This window comes from Nomia melanderi, chromosome 9 (assembly GCF_051020985.1).
Source record: "Nomia melanderi isolate GNS246 chromosome 9, iyNomMela1, whole genome shotgun sequence".
Taxonomy (NCBI): domain Eukaryota; kingdom Metazoa; phylum Arthropoda; class Insecta; order Hymenoptera; family Halictidae; genus Nomia; species Nomia melanderi.
Window position 1 is genome coordinate 5,948,913 of NC_135007.1, and position 19,306 is coordinate 5,968,218.

At 36.3% G+C, this 19,306-nt stretch overlaps 2 protein-coding genes across 11 annotated transcripts in view; both read right to left on the reverse strand.

Annotated features, from left to right (window-relative positions):
* The window catches only part of LOC116431331 (uncharacterized), a 29,469-nt gene extending 13,978 nt beyond the window's left edge, over positions 1–15,491 (reverse strand). Inside the window, exon 1 of the mRNA XM_031986598.2 lies at positions 15,188–15,491. The gene's annotated coding sequence lies outside the window, so the exon portion shown is untranslated. The remainder of the gene's footprint in view (positions 1–15,187) is intronic.
* Positions 1–19,306, reverse strand: part of Sesn (Sestrin) — a 319,665-nt gene that overhangs the window by 225,456 nt on the left and 74,903 nt on the right. The gene's annotated exons all lie outside the window — the stretch shown is intronic.

The following is a 19,306-nucleotide window of genomic DNA, read 5'->3' on the forward strand; positions in this document are numbered from 1 at the left end:
TGTCTGTCGAATGTTCAAGGACGTAACGAGATTCTGGAACAACAGTAACATAGCCGGGCATAAAGTCCGGACACTCCAGTTACGTAATTTTCGCGGCCGGGATTCAATGGGCCGGGAAAAAAGAGGAAGGGACAACACATGCCCCGTTGATTACGAAACGCGGCTGCTAATTATTCGGAATCACACAATACGCAGCTCGCTTTGGTCCCCCGGCTGTCCGCTCCCGGTGACCACGCGACGGGTTTCGTGCTTTAATCGGATGAAATATCGGGTATCGGCTTTGAAATAGCGGAGCTACGCCCACGCGGACATTATTACGGGTTGCGTATCTTTATAGGAATTCATAGTTTTGAGAGTGCCATTAGACAAATGGAATTGCAATAGAAAATGGTTTTTCTGGAGGAATATTATGAAATGCAATGCATTTTGGATATTTTATATATTTTCTTAGACTGCGGACATAAATTCAAATTTTTGGTAGCACGATTGGGAAAGTGGAATTACGATAAGAAATGATTCTCCAGAGAAATATTATAATAAGTACTACACTTTGAATGTTTCTTATGCATTCGTGTTTCTATGCAGATCTGCGTTTTAAAATTTCCCATAAATGTACAAACATTCCCCGGTCTAGTTACCATCGACTTCTGCGAAGTTCGTAATTCGCCGGAGTTAGCAATAATGCGGGCACAATAGAAAAATTAACGAATCAGAGAGCTGCCAACGCGATCGGAACCGTGGAACCGGTTCTAAAACGGTTTACAATCGGTTGCTTGGTTTACGGTCGAATTACGATCCCTGACGGGCAAATCTCATTTCATCGCGGCGAATGAAATATCGAGGGTAATAAAAATGTAAAATAAAAGAGATTCGATCCGCCGCTCGAATATATAATTGAAATGGCCCGACCACAGGGACGAGGGGGGGATGTGAAGCTATTAAAAAATGTGGCCCGGTGACCATACCGGTATGCATAATGTTCAATAATACAATTTCAGAGTTAATCGACAAAAAATGCCTGGTTATTCACTGCACGCTTTATTATTACCACGGATATGTTCCTCGGATATTAATTCCGTTTATTAGATGCTTTCTTTTTACGATTTATTTTAGCGGGTTGGACTGGATTCGGTCGATATGTACTAAAATGATTCTCGCAAGACTTTTGTTTGGATCTGACAAAGGGAAGGTCGCGAAAAGTACGATTTCTGTATGGGATTAGTCGAATTACGATACTGAAGAGTATAAACGAGTTATAGACTTTTAGGCTTTTAGGACATTTGTTATAAGACAGCTATGAATATCGTAGATAAGAATATATCGTATCTTAATATTTAATTAGAATATAATTGAAATGTGGAATGAAAGCAGTAAAAAGTATTGTAGATAACTGTTATAACTATTACACACTAAATAATTTTCCAAGTAAATTACCGTTTGCCTTTGAGGAACATGCAAAATATGTTGTTGGATATTTTTGTTTATTAATGTTTGTTTTCTTAAAGTATCACTTTTATCTACTTTATAGATATTTACGTCAGTATTAAAATTCATGGATCGTAAGCGATTTAAAAGGCATGGTACATGTGCATAGAAAGTAAGTGAAAACAGCCAGCTACGAAAATGTGATATTCAGTTTATTTAAACTAATTTAAAGTTACGGTTTCAGCCTAATTACGTTCAAAATGCAGAGAATCATTTTGCTACTTCTCTACGTGAGAAGAAAAGAACAAAGTTCCCATTTAAGTACGAAAGTGAATAAGGAATCGTCGTTAAAGGGAGTAATTTCTGAATTTCTACATGCTGTCGAAGATGTAGAATTTTAATTTGACAACAGGTTCACGAAACGCGGAAATTTGACACGTAATTGAGTTTTATAAATCTTATTTGCTAAATATTTACGTCGATTTCGATTAATGAAATTACACCAGTATGTACCCCAATTATTTATTTTTAATCTTCTAACTTCCAAGATCCAAGTGAACAAAAATCCATTTTTCTAGGGGCAATAGAATACACCGTACAATAAATGACCGTAAACCTAGTGCTACAAAAACCCAGTTTTCATCTAGAAATGAGGGCAGAAGGACACTGTACAACTAATAGTAAAAATTTCGATGTTTCCAAAAAGAAAGTGAAGTTTCGACGATAAAATCGCCGCTCCTCCTATCGCTAACTACCGATAATCTCGAGCAAACTGATATTCCCTCGTAGTTCCCTTGAAAATCGTCGACGACGTAAAAGGTGACGACCAATAAAAATGTTGGCCAATTAGGCGAACGACGGAGATCTCTAGCGATTTCTTCGCGGTTCTGATCGAACTAGTTCACGGCTAAAAAAAACGCGTTCTGACCAAAACTGTGACGAGCCAGTTCGAAAGGAGCACGGCAATGAACCGTGTCCCTATTTTCCATGAAGAAAAAGGTAGGAATCCGTTCGGATAAAATTGTCTGAGGGGCAATTTAGATAGGAAACTTCGAAAAACGGCTCCATTCAAAAGAAATTACCCACGGTCTTGAACAAATCTCAACTTTGTGCGCCTCTAATGGCGACTTCGTGCCGACTTAACCCGAGTGAGGGCAGTTTCGCCAGCTTTCATCGACCAAACCGATGGTCCCCATTAACAGCGACACTATCGCGACGCAAAACTTGGAGCTCTCCAGAAACTGTTTATTTTGTATTAGTTGCAGAAATCACTTGTATTCACAAAACCATACATCTTTTAATCTATCAAGTATTCGTCACCACTTTTAACAGCATTGTTCTATTTCTCAGATAAAAACAGAAGATTCTGCAAAATGAAGATGAAATATGTAAATTTGAAATGGATCTGTTACCGACTAAATAGAAGGTGCCAGGTTCGCTACAACGAACGATACTCATAACCACAGGGTCACTAATTACTCCCACGTATTCGATGATCAACCTTAGACTCGGTAAGTATTCTGTGTTCCTAGATCCACAATCGTTTCTATTATCAGAACGGAGCAGTGGAACGAGACTCGTTAGCCGGTCCATCAAGTTAATTCTATTCGAAATTTGTGGTCGGGGGTTGGAAGGAAATTGGCTCTCTCGGCTTTAAGATGGTCTAATAAGGAGACGATGATATTCAGTGGCATGTCCGACTCGAAACAAACCTTCCGCTCCGATACGCTCGCTGCTGCTGCTGCCAGGGTAACAGAAGCGGAATCTTCCAATTTAGTAAATTGCGGACGAGGCCTCTTTTTACTTAACTCCGTGGCCCTCGTTCGCGTGATTTTTCCGAGCCACTGCTTATGCGCTTTCCAATACATTCGCGATGCATATATTTTCATGTAATTCACGATGATTATCCTTAATAATATATATGTTCGACATATTGAGTTATACCATAAATAACTCAGTATTTATGTACTTCCTTTATTTCTAGAGATTACGATAAACGAATCTTTTGTTTAATGCGAAATATATTTTTCTTTATTGTGTGACAGATTATTTATCTGTGTATTCTGATTAGACTGAGACAAGTTTTATCTGAATTTTTAAAAATAAAAGAAATGTAATATTTATGGGATCAATCAGTAGATTATGGATTTTTATGTAAATATAGGTTGTTGTTTGCTTGATTATAGAAACTGCAATCGAATGGACTTTACTGAATCAACTAGGTATCTGAGCATTGCATTATGTCGTATTATAAATGGAATAAGGTCTTTATTAAATATTATTGGACAGTTGATGAATATTTTCTGACCTTTTCCTCTATTTGAATGATCCTAAAGCAATAATACCGTTTAAAGATTACACAGACAGGTTAATGAATAGAGAAAAATTGATAATCAATACGCTGCTTTTGTATAACACTCTATTGTATTAAACTGGAAGTTTAAAAGAAAGAAAAGTGGTGAGAAATTTCGCCATTGCCAACAAAGGCAACCTTATCATTTGCACAAATAACATATTGCGCGCCAGGTCATTTATATGTGAATGTTTTCTTCAGAGACATATCACATATGCATGAATAAATAATACAATATACAAAGTGGGCCATGTAAATGCAAACTTTTGAATATCTCGTTATTTATGGTAGTAGAAAAAACTCCTCTAGAGAATTTTTTATATCGTTTTGCAGTTCATACGCAAATAATTCTTCTCTCGATGTCATTTTTATACAAGATTTCGAGATCACAGATCCACACATAAAATACAATGACAAAAATAAACTAAAGAATGTACCATTTCGTTCTTTGGATCACAATATACTTACATTAATTTTCTGACGTTATTGAATAATTACTATTTCATAAATGAATTTATTCAATTGATCAACTAAAGGCATATTAGAGAATTAAAATAAAGTAGTCATTTCACTGTTGTCGTAGGTTATATTTGTCATGTTACTCGTTATATGTAAAAACATCGAAAAATTATCATATGGTTCAATTAAAAAAGAAACTGTCTTCGAAATTAAAAAAAAATTATCTAGAGAAAAATTGGTTAGCCCTGTAAGAGCCCCATGAAAGAATATAATTTTAAGCTAAAAAATGTCTTTATACTACTATAAATAACAAAGAAACGTAGGTGTTGTTATTTATATACGCAATCTGCGTAATATATTTACAAACGATTCGCCAAACTATTTCAATTTCTGCATCAAAACAAACCGTCTTAAAAAAATCTGTGTCCCAGCCTCGAGAAGAATTCTTATGAAACACTCTTGGCACGCAATGCATTATAAAACGAGAAATCTGAAATTCGTTGCTTTAAATTTAAAATTTGTAGCAATTCTGCAACGAAGATTGAGATTAAAATTAAAAGTGTTGAATACAGATTATAGTAGAAAACAATGAAACTATAGAGTCATCACAATTTAAGATAACGTCTGGAAGAAGTTGTCTAGTTTTCAAATAAATCGATTTCGTCATCATTCGACAACGGTCTATTACATCATGTCTGAGGTAAGCCTAGTTATTATGTTAACAATGTTCCTTCATTCCAGAAAAGAAACATTCAATTGATTCTCTGAATCCTAGAAAATGATTATTTTCTAAATGCAGAAACAAAATTTATAATTACGAATATTCTAACTGTCATACTTCTAAAGCCATTAACTTATAGATTTCATCGAAATTGATGGACAAAAAGTGAAATAAATTATTTCTGCAGATTTCATTATGAGATTGATTAGTTTTAAATAGAGTGAAATTTCAAACGATACTGCAAAAGAAATAATATAAGCTTCCCCTTTTTTACATCGTATTTACAAAATTTGTCTTAATTCATATTCAATGGTCTGTCTGTTCAAACTGTCAATTTATCGGACGTTGATCCTCGAAACGAGTTTTTTCACTGTTCATTTTGTAAAATATTAAACACTCCTATCTCAGCACTGAAACAAAAGTCTCCAACCGAGTAGGTAATAAATTAACCCTCAGAAAACGGATGACCATTTTGTCCCGCAATAAAATTTCCTCTTTACGTAAGTTTTACAAAGAAATTCCACGAGAAATTGTATGCATATTATTAACTGTACATTGCAGTTACCTAAGAATCATAATGGTCAAACTTACGTGATGCATGTTTCTCAAAAAATTACGTTTTACCTTAGTTACCGAAAACTGCAGAAATATTCGTTTTGCTAAACACGTGGTTCAATTATGAAACACCATCTTCCATGAAAATTAAATTAAAAAACATAATAGTCATACTAAGAAGAAATCATGCTATTTTTACCATTTTTTATTCGCATTTTTGTGATTCTCGGAACGTTATATGTGTATTATCATATAAATGAATTAGCACATTAAATAAATTAACATATTCGTTGTGAACTAGATGGGTGTATGCCTAGTGCCGAAGTCTTCTTGATTAAATACTAAAATACTGAATCCTAGTATAATAAATTAGTATAATAAAAAACATTGAACCAACTGGTTCCACTGCCACTCGACAATAAATTTCCCTGTCAGTGACGAACGTTTACATTGGCAATGAATGTGTTGAAATATAATTATTTGCGACCAATCAGTAGACATAACTCCGCAGCATCATTAGCTACATATATGACCGATCGGTCACATTGATAATAAATTTATTAATAAATATGCAGCTGTATAAATATAATAACAGCTACTGTTGGGTGAAAATTATTCGAGATTCCAAATGTAAAAAATTCAATTAATAGTAAACCTATGTATACCGTTTAGGACGAACGGATTAAGCAACCGCTGTCCAGCTAAGAATGGTCATTGACTAATCGATATTCGTGTAACAAAAAAAGGACAATCGATATCGTGTTACTTTACCCTTCCGCACGAAATTCAACAGCAATTTATAACGAAAATATTCAATTTTGACTCATGGTTCCTCTGAGACTATTTGGCTTCGCGATGAGTAGAAGACGATGGTACAATACAAAATTTTAACCCTTTTCTTTAAGGGCAAAGGAAATTTTAGGGCAGCTTCTTTACCTCAAAGCCCATCAAATCAAAGCTGTAGAATTACGCTACGACAACAATGTGCGAACATTTCGTTACATCCTGTACAAACAAAATACGATGCTAAAATAATGAAAAGCTTATTGCATCAAAAAATACTCAACAAACGTAGCAAGGTCAATAAATAGACGAATATATGAATGAGTGAAGAGCTACGTTGGGTCAAAATAACTCGGCATTCATTGCCTCAGGGTTAACGAAGGGAAAAAATACGGGTACCGAAAGGTGGATGCTAATTAACCGGTCTTTCACGTCAACCAGAGGATTTTATTTCAAACGACGCGATTTGGATGGCCTCCCAAAGGAGTGCCGTTCGTGCCGCGACGCCGAGAATCGCCGCGAGCAAATTGCTCGGGCTCGACATACGGGGTCTTTTAACGTGTTTTCGAATGCGGAAATTTTCACGTTATTTGTATATCCGCGCACGAGCGCTCGACTCGTCGCCGGAGAAAAAGTAAACACGTGCCCGTGGAACAACTGTCTTGTTCCATGCATACGTTTATATATTTTTTCGTTTCTGTTTGAAGCAGGGCCAAGGTTTCTAAGCCCGATGTCGTCTCAACGTGTCACCCGAGGTCACCGTTTACGTTTTTCGTGTCGAAAAAGAACTGCAATTGCGTCATCACGGTATAGTAAATTATGTCCGCGCTGTAAAATTCTGTTAGCCGTGATTTGAATGTTTGTTTCTCGATGTACTTGTGAATTTATTGGAATCTTTTAATGGAATCGTACGTTTTATTGAAATTTGGAAGAGTAAGATCTCTTGTTTTCGTTCATTTGACGTATTTTAGAGTAAAATTGTGTGGCGCAATAGAATTTTTGGGTGCTGTATGACGATTTCATTAAAACTCTCAAAAATGAGATGTCCAGTTAATACTACTTAATACCATACTTTATTTATATATAATAAGTTAGAATGATTGAAGCAATTAATCTAACGAATGCGATCTAAAACGATTTTTAAAAACCTACATTGTCTTTGGATGATAATTAATAAAATGCTAACATGATTTAATTCGTAACCTGTTCGGATCGTGAAAACATGAGTAGTATGCTCGTGACTAGGCAGCATAGTGTTAATAGAAATCTTCGAAGAAATGTGGTATAAAGATGATTTTAATAAATGAACTGAAACGACATCGTATTAGAATGATGTAACTGCCAAACTATGGAACCGATGTGAAAAATATTTGGTTACTGTAAACGTTCGTCACTATTAAATTATGCAGAGTATTGGATTGGCCAAAATATCTTATCATCTTTTTAAACAAGTTCAAAAACAACTTTTGCTTCATTAAATTAATCTTTATCAAACTGTACATTATCTATTATATTCAACAATTTTCTATCGACTTTGAATGGAATTGTTTGTTTCGCACTTTTATTTATATATCATAATATAGAAGTCTGGTTTTTAATCAACGACAACGTTTACTCAACAAAATATAAGTTGACAAATTCAAATAAATACAAAGAGTCTTATCTTTTTGCTGAATCTATTGATTAATGCTTGATAGCTTCACGTTCGTGTAAACTTCTTTCCTAACTGTTACCCAATATTTCCGTAAAAAGTGTTTAATAATGAAGACACCATTAGATGTGGTGAAACTGTATTAACCTGTTAACCGTGGAATTTAGTTTCAAAAATCTCCCATTTTACACGCAATAAAATGAAAAAATGAAGTATGTACTCGTCAAACGCAGGACGAATACACCTAGGGTATATTTTAATGAAAAACCAAAGCAAAACAAAAAAAAATTATGTGTTCATCTGAGAAAACTAGATAATTTACCGTTGAAAGAGAATTAGTACTATTTCAAGTTTTAAGATGACGTGTATATTCGTAAAACACAGTTATCTGGTTAAGGGTTAACAAGGAAGTTTAGGGAAAATGGAAAATTTATCGGGGGGTAGCTGCATAGAATTTTCACATTTTCCGGATAATTTCCTCGTGCGCGACCTCTTGCATTCCGGAAACGAAATTATGATTCTGTTGAGTTCACGTTCCCGCTGTCTCATGCCTTTACGCAACGAACGAATGACCGTGTGCAGAGAGAAACAACAAGAAAGTAAAAATGTCAGAGAAATTGCAGCGAGATACGATAATGCGGTGATTCACGAGTGCAACTACAAAACGGTTAATTGGTTCAGAATTAATGTCGCAATACCGAGAATACGGAGCTCCTCGCAACGAGTGATATGAACAAAGAGTACAATTATTCCGCTATACGAAATGAACACAATTTATTGATAGCGAAGCGTATAAAATTTCTTTAAACATACAATGGCAAACAAAAATAATTGTACAGTGAGATAATTATGAAAAAATTAAAATTCTTGCATTAACTAATTCCAAATGAAATTCAAAACAACGCGATTACTGGAATAATTAATGACATATAGGAAAAACTTCGTTTACTTCAAAATAACGTAAAAGCATTGTTTATTCGAAAGGTCACGAAGTTATGAATTTTTATTATTTTTCTTTGCATATTTATGCATGTAGAATTTATTATTTAAATTTTCAAGTATAATCATTTTTCAAAAATGTTCGACTATTTAAAAAAACAAAACAAAATTTGTCAATATTATAGAATTTTTAGATAAAAAAAAACCAAAGAAATTTTCGTGAAATCTGATTATAAAATTCTCTGTTAATAAAATAATCAACAAGCTTCATCTTTCCAAATCAGAATAATAAGAAACTATAATATATTCTATCTCTTTAAGTTACTTTCAAAAAATAATTTACTCTTAGAAAAAAAAACGAAAGAGTTTTCTTTTCATTGTTATTGCCCAAATTTACAAACTGAATATCAAATACAACTCATACAGAATAACCAGCCAATATTTTATAGCTTTACAACTGGATTATAATATATTAAACTTTCTTTACACGACATTTCTTCATTAACAACCAAAAACATTTTAAACCAGGTGCCTTTTCTCGCTACCTTCGTGAACGCACCCTACAAGCTTAATGATATAACTATTGAAAACCAAAAGACCGCGAAATAAGAAATACAAATTTCTTAAATTTGCACTTATTTCCAAGATTTACTTTTCGAAGAAACTATTTGAGCAATACTCTAGGCTTGAACTTTTGTGAATCCAAAAACAACCTCGATAATCAGCTTGCCTCCTAAACGTGTGAAAATCAGATTACGTGTCGTCGAAGTTGTGTTATACTTTGCCTGTAAACCGGACCGAGTTCCGAGCTCGAGGGGAAAAATCCGCGAAACCTTCAGTAACAAAGACAAATAATCTCGTTATTGGCATCATCGCAATAGCATTAGCAATTCGCCTCGAATCACCTTGTCAAGCTTCCCGTGAATTCGTCACGCCAGCCTGGGATTCGCTGTTTTCGTCGGCAATTACCCGCAGTACGTAAAATCACGCTGTGAATTATTCATGCGGGTCAAGAGAACACACACGCAAAATTCATCACCGAATGTCAACATCCGATGTCGCGACGGCTCGCAGGAATTTGGGAATATTTGAGATGTCCGCGCATATATCGCTATTGAATCTTCGCTCATGCTCCGTGTTTGTAAATAAAAATTTTGCAGGACTGAGTTCTACGAACGAAATTTTACTATTAAACGTACGGCAATCGGTCAAATGACCGGTTTTTAAATTTGTTTGAAAATTCTACGTTTTCTTTCGTTCATTTAACGATATATCGATTCCTATATTGTTCAATTAATCAGTTTTTCAATTTTGATATTTCTTTCTGTTTTTGTTTTCAGTAAGAAAAATTTATTGCCTAACCGGTTTACTTTCATTACGGTAGGAATAAGTACATGCAAAGTGTCGGTATGTTTAATGCTAATACCTTAATGACCGTTGAATTTTTTTCCTAAACTATTGGTGGCAATATTAAAACTTATGAACATTGATAATCTTTGGTCTGAAATATATTCATTTGAAAATTTTGTACGCATTTTAATTCATTTCAATATTTCTTTAGAGTGACTATATAATTGCATAATTCATTGCATTTCTTTCACTGTATATAGTTTTCTTTCATTTGCATAGCTTTCTAAAAACGTCGAAAGACTTTTCAAGTCATTAACGTGTCAATTTCAATTGCAAACGAAAATACTTTTATCAAAAATGTTTGTCAATATGCATGTTAAACAACGGAAAACTACAAACTTAGTACTACTTAACAATTCAACATAGCTTATTGAAATGACGAAAATCGAAGGGAAATCATTTAAAAATATCTTTTAATGATAACGAAGAAATTGCAACAACAAATCCAACATGAAATTATTGTGAAAAAATCAGCTCTTGTACTTCTTTGTTTACTATTTTAAGAAATCTGTAAGTTAGTCCTTTCAGGCAGACCGTAAACATTTCAGACGTTATTTATTTTTAACAGTGAAAATATTTACAAACGCTATTCAGTTATATTAAACTGTTCTTAAAAGGAAAAGAAAAATTGTTCAAATATCCTGTCGGCAGTGTAGATGGAAATGAACATGAACGACAGGATTCTTAACGCTCAGCGCTTGGACATTTTTTCGATTAAATACTTATTCCTCTTTTATCGAAACACGAACAGCTTCCGATTTAGAAATCAACGCAACGAACCCTATCTCGCTGAATTTCACAACTTACATTCACGATTACAATCCTTATTTTTCCTGATTTTTATTTCTGTACTACTTGCTCCCTTTATTTACTTGTTACTGTAATTTAACGCTTTAACGATTCTGTATTTTATTGCAAAATGTATATCTGACTTCAGAAATTTATACAAGATCGAATATTCACGCACAACTGCGACGAAATTAAATTGAAAGATATTTTCCTCCTCTTAACGAAGCTTTCAGGAAATTAAAAACGGAGTGAAGTTGCATCAGATTCTATCAAATGTTACATTTTATACTTTTTCCGCGATTTCCATACGTTAAAATGCATGAAGTTGATATTTACGTTTTCATATTTTCTGAAAACTCTCGTATAGGGGATCTACACAAATAAACGTAGTTTTATAAAACAATTACTACATTAATATTCACGTTATTAGATTATTAAAAAATATTCCTCGCGAAACGCACAATATTAAAACTGAACATTTTTATTCATCAGGTAGGTTTGAGAGCAATGAAATCACGTTTCCGTGGCATCAACTGCCAAACAAAAACCATCGAATCCAAAACCTCGATGCATCTCGAATAAAATCGAACTAATAAATTGGAAAATTCGCAGTAAACGATACAACGCAGACTAAAAAACCAAAATTAGAATTCCTTTCTGAAGTAATTCGTTCCAAAAAAATAAAATTCTGAACCAATTTCTCAACATAAATTTGAAATGAACGATCATAATTCATAAGCGCTTAATTACAACATCTACCAGATTGTGTTCTACCTTTTCGAAGGAACGAAATAAAATGAGAACAATCGTCACGCAATAATAAACGCAGAAAATATCGAAGATTACATCGATATCCCAGCGATTAATATCGCTGAAAGAATTCTCTTTCAGCAGTGCTCCTATTTCGAATATCCATCAACCGCCCACGCGTATTTCCGACGCGAACGACAAAGCGTGAGAGGAGGAAAGAGAAATACAGAGCCTGTCCCATTCAGTATGCCTCGTTATCGGAAAATCCGCGTGCCGTGCCACGATGAATTTGTTCAATCGTCCGGCGACACGCGGCGCGATTCCAACAAGCGGACTCACATAAATTTCCCGGGAAAACTCGCGGCGCGAATACGTTTTACTGTCGGAAGTATCGCGGCGCAGTTTACGCGACCGACAACAGTCGATATTAGCATCGCGAGTCGAGGAAGGCTCGTCTCGCACGACGATACAGTCGGAAGACGCACTTGTGTACTAATCAGCATACCGACGGTCACAGTACTATTAATCAAGGATTTTTAGAAGCGAGATGACTTGCCGCTCTATGAAGATTTTTCCGATTAACCATTTGCGAACGAAGATTCTTTGGAATATGCAAAACCTTCAGCAGATGAAGCTGAATTATATATCAATTGTAATGTAAAAATTATAACGCCAAACAATTAATAATTATTTCTACTTATCTTTGCTACGAAAGAATCAGCATTATATACAACGCTCGAGATTTCCGTGGCGCTTAATGTGTTAAACAATAGAAGAAAAAGGAAACTACATGCTGATCTCTTGCTGTTCGAATAATTAAATCATCTGTTTACGACTTAGTCTTCCAAATACAAAAAATTTGATCTCGCCGAAATGTCGACATTCGTCTGCAAAGAGTTAAGGGGCGACTTAAATGGATGAAAAGAAATCAACTTTTTTCTTTCTTAAGCTTCTTGGAGCATCAAGTATATAGAGCATATTAGTAAAAGGTTCATAATTAAAATTTAGCACATGAATATTAACGCACTGACTGCCATGAGAATCTTGTGTATTTTATATATCACTTGTTCTTTCGCAACAAAGATATATGGTATTAAAAACAATTACTAATTATTGGATATCGCAGTTCTTACGTTACACTATTATCCGGTTATTTACATTACTGAACATTTTATCCGACATTAATCGTCCTATTATAATTGTCTTCGAGTTAATCGATCACCTATAACCACTATGACTCGATATTTCCTTTTGACACATACATACGTATTTTATTAGCTTCTGATATAATTATTCGTAATGTCACAGGTCTGTTATTCAGAAATTTAGTTTAACATTTTTTATACTTACGTATTATATAGACTACCTTTGTTTTCAAAAAATAAAATACTGATAATAATAGTAATAACAATAATAATAATAATAAAAATTAAAAAATATTAACTCCTTGACCTACAATATCGTGTCAGGCTCGTGAATTAGATATTACTTTTTTATCATCAATCCTTAACGTTTGAAGTAAATGTAGACGTAGAACAAGCATACAAATTGTTTCTGTTTCTAATAAACAATTAACAATGAAATAGTTGTATCGATCATAGTGATGAAATAAATCATTGACAAGGAGATAATAATCCGCTATAATATTAAATAAACACTAATCCAGATCTAACCCCAGATCAGCGTGATCTTCAGTTAAAAATCAAAGGTGCTCCTTATAATACGTAAGGACCAAATTACCAAAATTATATAAATTACCAAACAGTAAGTACCAAATTTTCATCAGAAATTTGATACGATGTTACAAGAAAAAGGATTAACACGTTGACTGCCACGAGACTTCCGAGCGTTTTGTGTGGTAATACTTAATAATATTAAATTACTAAAAATAATTTGGAAGCTCCGGTCATCGGTGACACCGTCACAGTCAACGTGTTAACATGAAAGGTCGCGCTGTCATTAGGGATGACGAAAGAATACAAGTGAAGATTCAGCTGACTTCAGCTTGCAATATCGCAGTGACGTTCAGGAATCAGAGAAAACTGAACGAACGATGAGGAGGGAGAGTGAGTGAAATCGAGGTAGGGGGCAGGAGAACGTAAACAACGATGCTCGGTATTGACGTGGCCGGCGTCGTTGCCGATAAAATTCCGTCCGGCAATTATCGGGCCTGCTCGCCGCGCGCGGCAGATTAAGTTTCGATTGTCGAGCGAGCGCCGATGCCACGGGCCACGTTCATCGCTATGGCGACTATCGCCGCATGCGCTCGCCCACCCTCTCCGAGCGACGTGTTCGCCGCACGGCCGCGGAACGAACTTCCTGCCGGCGAATATGCAAGGTCGCGCGTTTGACCCAGAAAAACAATGCCGAATTGCGGCAACGCGCGCCGGTCTCGTGCCGCATTCCGACGACTTTCCATTTTACCGTCGCGTTAATCGCGCGCGATCTACCCCCGTCGCCGACTTGGAAATCGGTTGGAGTTTGGCAGAGTTTGGCGAAGTTCGGTAGAGTCGGGGAACTACGGTTCGAACAGGCGAAAGTTTAGAGTATGTAGAAAGTGGGAAGTATAGAGGACGGTATTGAAGATTCGTGGATCAATATCGTGAGGATTGCTGAGGTTTGATTTAGATCCGGTAGGAAACGTGTATTCAGATTGTTCGAAGGTCAGAGGGACTGGGATGGAATGAATGCAGCCTGTGTAGAAAGGATTATAATGAATTTAAGGATCGTGGCTGCTGTGGTGACCCAAGATACAACAAAGTGCATTTGAATTATTTAAAGCGGTAGGGGAATTAATTTGAGCATGAGTGTAGACATAAATGACAGTCAGGGATTTATTATTATATGAATATACATATGAAAATATTAAATTGATAATAAACATGTAATGTTGTTTTGTATAGGAAGGCATAAACTGCCATAAGAATGAATGAAGAGAGAATAACATTTCTCCAATCTCTTAACACGAAATACGGGAAACTCGTGAATCTCCCAAGCACAAATCAACAAGCATCAAAATAATCCACATTCGAAACGCATTACAATTTTCCTGCTACAGATACTCAACGAGCACACCAACCGTAATTTCACGGTGTAAACGTGATTCCATTCTCTTCCAGGAAACCAACAATAAAAGAATTCCAGTGAACTATAAACCAAATCCTAAAACAATGAGAAACTAATAAAAGTACCAATGAAACAATTTGCCCACGTAACTGCCCAACCAGGATCATCTCCATCGATCAAAGATCCAGATTCCAAAAAGTGAATCCCATACTCTAAACCGCATATCAACAAAATCCAAAAAACACCAACAGACCTCCAACAACCCAATCCCACATGTCTAACGTACCTGCGACAGAAAGCAGAAGAATGCACGTTGCACGCGAAAGTGACACGTGAGTCCGTTTCCGTGTCGAGCGCAGGGGCCGAAGTGTCGTGGTGCCAAGGCGAGCCTGGTGCGTCGATACGCGCACGTGGAATGGTGACGGCGGCCTCGAGCTTGCGACGTGTATGCAGTTGATGCACAACGCACAGTGACAGAGAAGGAAAAGAGAGGGGGAATAGAATGCACAGATGCGTGCACGGGAGCACCGTCAGCACGCGCGCGCGTCCTACCTCAACCACGTCTGACACGCGAATGAGCACCCGCGAAGAGCGATGTCGCGAGGCGGGAGCCGCACCAAAGGGGAGGAAGCCTAGAGAACGCGCAACAGACGCGCCGGAGACCGCTCGACTCCGTTCGGCTCTCTATAGTCTAAACGTGATTCGCCGTTTCCCTTCGCCGCGGGCAGCCGATTGGTCCACAGGTCCGGCGACGTGTACCAAGCGATATCCAGACCAGACCGGCCGGCCGGGTTGGCCAGCCCAGGTTTTGCCTCTCGCGTGATCGGGCATCACGACAGCTGACGCCGAATAAGAACGATAAGCGATAACGGTATCGAAGAAAACTAGTTTCGCGGCCACGGACTCCGATCCTCTCGGAGTGCTCCTGGAGAGGGTCATATCTGCTGGGAGATTGGTGATCGATGAATGAAGACGCGTGTAGGGTTTGATATGTTTGTCACGTAGAATGCCACTCGATGTCAGAGCAAAACACACAACATGGAAAAAATATAATGTTAAACTATTTGATTAAATTGTTTTATTATTATGCACGTTCATCTAGCTGAATGTCACCGTACTGAGTAGCATTATTTAAAATATAGAAATGTTTTCAAATAATCATCGTTTCATTGAGTGAACTATAATAACTCGATTTGGTTGTGGGTCATCGGTAACCTTCATGGTATTCAACGTGTTATAGGATACGGATGGGTTTGGTTAATCGGTTGAAAGTGGTGATTGGATACGAAGAGTGAGATGGTCGATGTGATTTGCGAGATTGGAATTTGGGTAACCTCCTGAGTGAGAAATTTTCATACATATTCGAGAAATGCTAGACAGTTTTAAACAAAGATGAATGATTACAAACTATAGTTCATATTTCGGTCAATTTCGATCTGAAGTTCATACGATTTTTATATAATATTGAAAACATGTTAGACTTCTTTTATTAGTAATAAAATCGAGAAGGAAGTTTTCGTAAGTGTGTGAAGAAGCGATGTATCATTTCTTGGCACTTAAAGGGTTAAGGTATTGGTGGAGACTGTTGAAGGGTTTGTATGTTGATTAAGAATTAGGTGTTTGTGGTAGATGACACTGGGTAGCAGTTGGTAGAATCAAAATGGTAATGGAGATATGTGTGTAATCTTCTTAGCGAAATGTTCGTTGAGATTAATGTTTCTAGGTAATTCTTATTTTCAAAATATGTTTTAATTTCAATTTCATTAATTCGTAGTAGAAGTATTCAATTATATTTGCACACCGCCTCAAACTCTTTTTGAGAAATTATAATTATCTTAACATCTAAAGATTATTTCAGCATGAAATAATGTATTTAGTTGTTCCAATGTTTGAAGAAAACATATTTGAAATGTTACAAATACGTTGCATTAAAATTGTCGCAGCAAATATAGTGAGAAGAAATGTTTAAAATTAGATATAGACCACTCACAAGAAGAACAGAAAAACATGAAATTGTTAGTGTGCAAACATTTATGGACTTATATTCGTTAAATATTTAAAACGCATTCCAACGATTTTATACGATATAATTACATTACAAATAAACCAAGAGTAAATCAATACAATATGCAGCAGTTCCAATAAAATTAAGGATTTCCCTCGACACAGAACTAGACCACTCTATTAATGTATAAAATAAGATCTCCGGATTCGAGTCGTGGTATAAATATATCTCCTAATCCAAGGATGGCAGACCCAAATACACCCCGAATTGAATGAGTATATTTGGACTGACACTTGTAAAAATCCTCATAAAGCAATCCTCGGATTAGCGAATTCGAGTAACCACTATTCGAGCACTGTAAGATAGAGATCTGGACAATTGTCGGGCGATGGTGTTTTCGATGGCCTGAATACTCGTGTTTCCATAACAATCCCGGGAACAGTCGCGGTCCCATCGATCATGACGAACCCCGGTGAAAAAGATCGACGCGAAAGAAAAGCTATTTCGGAATAAGAGAGTCCGGTGTAACGGGAAATCGCGTACCGGGCGTCCGACAGCGGTTTTTTGCCAATCAGCTGGAAACCGCAAATAATTCGTTCGCGGAGAAACGACGTCCGATCGAAACTGCGGCGGAAATAGGCCTCGCCGTGACCGCGGATCGCAATTAACCCGGAGCACGCCGAGCTGCGATAGCCAACAAGACCAGTCCCCGGCTATCTTGTTATAGATTAAGCGGGGAACTACTGCGTGACCATGGCGGAAAGCGTGCCGGCCATAACGACCAATGAGTCGGAAACACTGACTCCATGAACCAATACGACCACGATGAAAACGGAAACAATCCACGACCATCGTGGTTCTTTCCACTTTCAATGTGGACAAAATACGAATGTGAGTCATTCGGTTGCTAAAGTATGTAATTAACTTTGTAAAAGGGAAAGTCAGGGAATTTAATGAAATCGTGGATTATAATTGGATTGAGATGACACGCGGAACTGAATTGTACAATATTCCATGCACCAATTGAATCTCGCGTTTGATTTGATTGAAAATATTGCTCGGCTCTTCGTTATTTTCATGTTATCGATATATTACCCAGATTTTCCTCGTGTTATCTTGCTTCGTAATTCTATTATTTCCTTCGTGTCGTTTTCCTTATGTACCGTAATATTTTACGCTGCTCGGTTTCTTTTGGCTTTTAATGTGGACAAGGAAACATGAGCCATTCGTTTGTTAAAATAATTAACTGTATGAAGGCGAAAGTAAAGGAGTTTAATGAGGCCGTATACATTGTAATTAGGTTCAGATTACATGAAAAATTAAATTGTACGATATTCTATGCAGCAATTGAACTTCACCTTCGATTTGATTAAAATTATGCTGCAATTCATCGCTGTTTTTATTTCAGCAGCGTCATCTGCATTTTTCTCGTGTTATCTTAGTCTGTAACTGTTTTTTGTGCCTTGTTTTCGTCTGCATCGTATTATTATACATTAGTGACTTTTTATTTATATTCTCTTTGTAAGAGAATGGGCTCCACCTCGCGGATAAATAAAGAGATGAATAAATAAAATACACGCGAACGAAATTAAGTGTTTCAACAGTATGAAAACATTAGAAAAATGGAGTTAGTCCTTGTGGTCTCTAAACGAGACACGTAACAATGACAATCGAAAGCACAGTAAGCGACGTAGAAAATTTCATAAAAGCACGGCTCGTTTCATTTTATTAGATCGTTGAACAATTACCTTCTCCGGTTTCGTTAATTGAATTTAATTATGTTTAATTAAACAAAAGTAACAAAAAAACTCAACTTCGAATTTTTCGTTCGAAACGAATGTAATTAAAATGAGTATTGCTCTCGTTAATTCAATACGAAACGAGTTATAAAAGAACTGCGTTTGTTTCGCCGGTGGATGAATATTTCATTTCTTGGCTCGGAATAGGATCAAATAAATTATGGTAATTTGAATAGATTGGGGATCTGCGAACGTTCCCGGCGAAAACCAACGAATACCACGTACGTGTAAATAACGATTCGATTTACTTGATCAATTTTACTATATTATTACGCCTGGCTAAAATATAATTAGATATCGTCTGTGCTGATTTTCAAAACTGGAGCCTAATTAAACTTCACGCTCGTTTCTAGTCGCGAGCGGAGTAAATTATTTCAAGCTGCCGCGGTCGGAGCATAAATTGCACAGCATATATTACGTTAACGAAGTCAGATTTTCAAAGCGATTGAATAATTGTAGTCTACCGCCGCTCCACTTCGCACTCGCAGAACGTCTATTATTAGTGCGACTGTGTCTCTGTATCGAGGTTGAAGTTTTATCAACCAGGATTTTCTTGTTTACATATGATCTGTCCCCGTGAAAATTGCAGCCTTACCACGAC